General features: G+C 36.6%; 1 long non-coding RNA gene across 1 annotated transcript in view; it reads right to left on the bottom strand.

Moving 5' to 3' along the window:
- The window catches only part of LOC145690697 (uncharacterized), a 35,658-nt gene extending 30,163 nt beyond the window's left edge, over positions 1–5,495 (bottom strand). The window contains exons 1-2 of the long non-coding RNA XR_014132260.1: positions 5,423–5,495; positions 1,620–1,714 (exon numbers count right to left, since the gene is read on the bottom strand). This is a non-coding gene — a long non-coding RNA (uncharacterized LOC145690697). The remainder of the gene's footprint in view (positions 1–1,619; positions 1,715–5,422) is intronic.
- Between the last annotated feature and the right edge of the window lie 505 nt (positions 5,496–6,000).

A 6,000-nucleotide genomic window follows, 5' to 3' on the forward strand; every position in this document is an offset into this window, starting at 1 on the left:
TTTCTTATAAGTTTAGTGTAATCTTTATAGTGCAGTGTTACTATAGGGGCTACGGATCCACAGATTGTAAGATATATGGAAAAAATTGCAGACGTCTTTAATTTGTCCGTTTTATGTCGAGAACAACGTGCAGTTTTACTATACGTATCCATAGTATAAGTAGTAGTAGGAAAAAGTCAGAAGCCCCGCAGGGGTTAGTTGGGTTCAGTGCTCGACATAAAATGGACGTGTAAACGTATAGTAAAACTGCACGGAGAACAGAACCCAACCAACCCCTGCGGACCTCTAACCCTTTCCTACTACTACTTATACTATGGATTCGTATAAAACTACACGCTAGAATCTAATCTAAAATCTACTACCAATACTGCAACACCAAGTATTACTCGTTTATTTTATTAAAGGTATAATTTATTAGTCCATTCTTTGATTATGTTCAGTCGAGATGCACACGATCTAGAGAGTCAACTCCGGCACGCGGTATGCTTTCTTTATTTGTTACTTTGTTAAACGAAGGTTAGAGACAAAAGATGACAACCAATCAGAGTCGATTTTACAAATTGACCGAATTTTACTTAAACGAGGTTTACTGAACTTCGATTTCCAATGGTGCAACGAAGATCCGAGAACCAAGTTTAAACTTGAAAGCTCAACTCCTTCAGTGTGGGTGGCGAGTTAACTCGTGTCTTCAAAACACACCTGCAGGTGCGGATGGCGTATATATATGCTTTCATTTTGCTTTGGCTACTTTGTATTGCGTATGGCGAATAGTATGAGTAATGTTATCCCGACAATATTTAGCGAGTTTGCGCTCAGCTGGTTTCAATTGTTGCTTAATTAAAAGAAGAAGAGGAAGAAAGAAATTAAAATAGAGTTTGTGCTTCGTCAAATACAGTTTTCATTCTTTGTTTTGTTTGAGAGCAGACAGGACAGTAATGGCTTCAAAACGATATTTCAACCATGCTGACATCGAGGAAGAGTTATTAATTAGTGATTCTGATGTAAGTAATTCTGAAACAGATTTAGAATCAACATCCAAAGTTCTCGAAAAAAACTACACTTTTTACAGCGGTTCGCATCTGAAAATTACGCACTGAACGGGTTAATGTTGAACGCGTTTAAGTGAACGCTCGTTTAAACTTCGTTGGTGCACACGGCTGTAACGGCCGTGTGCACCAACGAAGTTCAACTGTTGAACGAGGGTCATAACCAAGCTCGGTGTAAATGTATGTTGCACCAACAACGTTCATGGTTAAGTCTCGCAGCCGTGTGCACCAACGAAGTTTAAACGAGCGTTCACTTAAACGCGTTCAAAATTAAACTTTCAAGTTTAAACGTGGTTCCCGGACTTTTGTTGCACCATTGAAAATCGAAGTTCAGTAAACCTCGTTTAAGAAAACTTCGGTCAATTTGTAAAATCGACTCTGATTGGTTGTCGTCTTTTGTCTCTAACCTTCGTTTAACAAAGTGACAAATGAAGAAAGCATACGGCGTGCCGGGGTTTTCGACTTTCGAGATTGTGTGCATCTCGAGTGAACACAACATCAAACAATGAACTAATAAATTATACCTGTAATGAAATAACCGAGTGATACTTGAACCTAAAATTGCTTACTCACCTTCGACTTAACCTCGTTTTGGCTTGATTCACAAATCCTTGTATATTTCTTTATTGAATCTTGGGTTGTGTTGGGATGTGATTTCATAACAGCATCTGCATTGAAAAAGAATATTTTTGATCAAAATGTTAAACATCAAATGGTTTATTCTAATTTTTACACACATTATTTGAACATAGTGGTTGCCTTGTCCGACACTTTTCAAATACCACAGCAGTCGTCAAATGCAAAGAGTCTAGCCGAATAAGAAGACCAAAGTGAGCGTTACTAGGATTGCTTTGATATTCAACACCAAAAAACCTTCATATCAAAAGATGACTCAAAACTTCAGTCACTTTCAGATTTCGAATTGTAAAAAAATTGAAAAAAAAGTTTTTTTTTTCTCCTAGACTCGTCACTTGTAGTGCTTCGCACACTGCAACGTTTCAACAACAGTATCCTCTATAAAATATCTTGCGTTCCAAAGTAAACGTACAACAAAGTGCAATAGGTTAAATGTTATAAAATGCATTCATTAAAACAAAACACTAGAAACAAACCACGAGAAATAGACCTATCTTCAGTTTTAAAAGGCCTCGATTGAGCAGTTTGCTTCATTACACTTGAATGGGCAGAAACTAAAAGTATTTAATCTGAAACGAAAAGCATTTAATATTATAAGCTCCTTTTATCCCCCTTTTCTGATTGTGTGGTAGGATTCTCTCAGGGTATCAAACCTAAAAACATTACATTTACCATTAAAAACTGAAGAAAATGTTTATATTATGGCCCATGGTGTGCATTACGAAAACCTCCAAATTCAAGTTCTCAAAGAAAATTCTAAACATTTGGAACGTATGGTGAAATTTAATATATTCTGGTCCGTTTTCTTTATTAGAATTCCGCACTTTATTTTTACAATATGAACACAAATGACGTTTAAGGTTTATTGTGCGAAGTCGTAAAAAAATATCATTATTTACTTAACTAAAGACTAATTCTATATTACCTTTTTTTTTTTAAAAAAAAAAAGTAAAAGTCTATGTGACACGACACAAATCCGCGCATTTTAAAATTCCAATACTTAATATTTATAACGACTATGTATTTCAAGTATTGAAACAAGTTTCCACACTATAAATTTAATTCAAACTACTAGCACTTTTATGGATACCGCATTTTCATACACCTTATATTAAAATATATGTAACTAGTATTAACCGTGGATTATTTTGTATAATTCAGTGTTTTTAAACCAGGGTTTGAAAAAACCCGGGCTTTTTTGAAAAAGCCCAACACACCTGGGCCCATATGGGTTTTTTCGGGTTTAATCGTTTTTTCGAAATATTTCAATGTCTTTGGGATAAAAGTGTTAAAATGTTATTTATATTTCAAGATTGTCATTGTCACAACTTGCGGCAATTTTCTACTCACTGCCTTTTTGAAATTTTACATTCAATCGCCGAGAAAATCTATACAGCAACTTTAGCATATCTTGTGCTTCCACCGTCAAAATTTCAACGTAAAAGACTGAAAATTGCGTTTCGTAGCGTAGATACTCGCTGTTTTGAAAAAATGGCCGCCATTTTGACATTTTACGTTGGTATGCCGCCAAAATCTATACTGGAAATTTAGAGTGTCTCGTACGTGTACTCTGAAAATTTTAACTTAAAATTCCGAAAATTGTACCCTGTAGTGTGTGTGGTAGAGGCAGACAAAGGAATTGAGTTGATTTTGTGTTTAACGTCCCTTTCACCAGCGAGGCTATGTGAGACGGGACCTACTGATTAAAGTGGAATCCGAACCACATGAGCTCCCTCCGGGAAGCAAACCCAGATCACCCACGCCGAAGATGCGTACACTAACAGCTTAACCATGAAGGACCTCGGCAGAGAAATGAACAAATGTAGATCAAGTCATCCATAAGCCTGCCTGACGTTCGCCAAATATGAATACCAAAAGGGGTCTATTAATTTAAAACAAAGATACAATTCATGTTGTATGAAATAAATAAATGTTTTAAAATTCTTACATGAAATTAACATCTTACAGCGTAAATAAACCTGTCATATTTTCTCCATGAGAATACGGGACACCTCAGATCCCCCCCTTCAACTTTCCAACAAAATGAATTGAATAGTCTGCTTATGAACAAAAGTGTAATAGGCCGCGGTAGCTAAGTGGTAGAGCATTCACTCTGGTGCATGGGGTCCCTAGTTCGATCCCAGCTAGCGCCAAGTGAGCTTTATGGTGGACAGAAACCTTGTGTGTGAGTTTTCTCGGGATTCTCACGTTTCCTCCCACTTTCTTCATTCCGTCATTTTATTCATTTCTCATCATCACCGTCACCTTGAGCATAGCTGGCATAACCGTGAGACTAAAAGCAAAAGATTTCATTTTATTTAATTTAATTTTTTTTTCAAGAATATAATTGGCGAAAGTTCACTATCCAGCAGCTGCTTTGCTCTCTTCGTACCCTGCAATTAATTTTATAGACTAAAGATGCCTAAAAAACTTAAGATGCGCTGTAAAAATGCTTTACAGGAAAACAATATGCAAATTATTTAAATCAGTGGTACAATCTACCTTCAATATTCTTCGCACGTTTAGCAATATTTATTAACATGGTTGTATTTGCCAAAATTACGTTCGTCAGTTTAATCTGATATTTCTCCCTGTGTCGTGTGTAATTGTCAGGACCAGATTTACATTTTTCTAAGAATTGGACCAAAGCACAATTCTGTGCTAAAATAACTGAAAAAACAGAAATGAAATCTTTTAAGATTTACGTCCCACGTTTATGTCGGTTAGGCTAAAGGAGAGGGTGATGAGAGATGAGTGAAATGGTGGAACGAAGAATGTGAGAGGAAACGGGAGAACCCCGAGAAAACCCACCAGCACCACAGTCCACACGGCGCGAGCTGGATCGAACAAGGGACCCCAAGCACCGGATGTGAACTCTCTACCACTGAGCCACCGCGTCACTCGATAAAATAACTGAGTGCATATGAAAGATGACTCTATTACATGTTATTTTCCACAGGCGCAGCGGTGTTCTTCTGCACAGTGTACAGAAGCTGTATATTATGTTTATATGTGGAGCGTTACTAGTATGACACCATGACAAGTTCTATTCAAATTCGTATCTTTGCCAAAACCCATTTAGGTTTACTACCCTCGCTTACGCGTATACCCAAGATCATTGACGCGCCCACTTCCCACGGACGTACCCCGCGTAGGCACACCAGCATTGCACCGCCCTGGCTCGGTTAGATCGCACTCGTGCTTTTTGTGGTCATTTAGGACAGGCTGGTTGTGTTTTTGGAGTGTAGTTCTTATGTCATACACCACGAAGGCGTATTTATATGGAAATCGAAAAAGAATCGTAACTTTTCAACAATTACTTCTGGTGGTCTCCTTGAATTTTATCTATTCATAGTGAGATATTTTCAAATATAACCTAGCGAAATCTTTTAGAAGACAATATAAAAGAAACCAATGAAAGTATCAATTTTTCAACAATTATTTCGTGTGGTGCGCCAAAAGTAAACCTGCACGTCACTTTGTGCATTAAATCATTGTTTTCACATCATGTTAAATTCTTCACACAGAAATCAATCAGTTCTACTTGTAAATGTTCTAAAGGTAAGTAAAATAAAGAGTAAAATATTTGCATCCAATAAACCTTTCGCGCTATCAGATTGAAAGGTCCGACTCGATTCACTAGCAAGCGCTACACGAACATCGTATAATTCTCATTTACTCCTGTAACATTTTTATTTTATACAAAATAAAAGAATATTTAACTATTACTGTGCACTTACCAATTTGTACAGCACTCTTTCTCTCTCAATGTTTTGATGTCCAGGAACTCGTCCAACAGCACTCACACGCCGCAACACATAAAGAAAACAAACATATGACGTCTCTTTCGTGAAACGTCCAAGCGCAGTGAATTGTGGGTAGGTAGCTTGAAGACAACTTGTCAAAAGTTTGTAGTCGCAAATTGTTGAAACTACATCTGTATATAATTTGCTGAATGAAATTTGCTATAACATAAAACTTGAAAATAATATTTAATTTGCTAAGACATTCAAAGTTTGAATTGAAACTGTCAAGCGCACTAGATAGGTGGAAGCAAATTTGCAGAAAAATGCCAAATGTTTGCTTTTGCCAAGTTTTGAAACTATATTTGTATGAAATTTGTTGCATTAAATTTACTCTTTCATAAAAATTGCAAATGATATTTAATTTGCCACAAACATTCCAAGTTTGCATTGCATTTTCCGCATATACAAAATGAAAACTTTCACATTAGGCCCTATTTGGTATGACGAACAATAGGCAAGTTTACGGAAAACTTCTGTGCTATCGGGGTAAATACACAACAAGAAGGAAAGTA

Source organism: Thermobia domestica, chromosome 7, assembly GCF_964235325.1.
Source record: "Thermobia domestica chromosome 7, izTheDome1.hap1.1, whole genome shotgun sequence".
Classification (NCBI taxonomy): Eukaryota; Metazoa; Arthropoda; class Insecta; order Zygentoma; family Lepismatidae; genus Thermobia; species Thermobia domestica.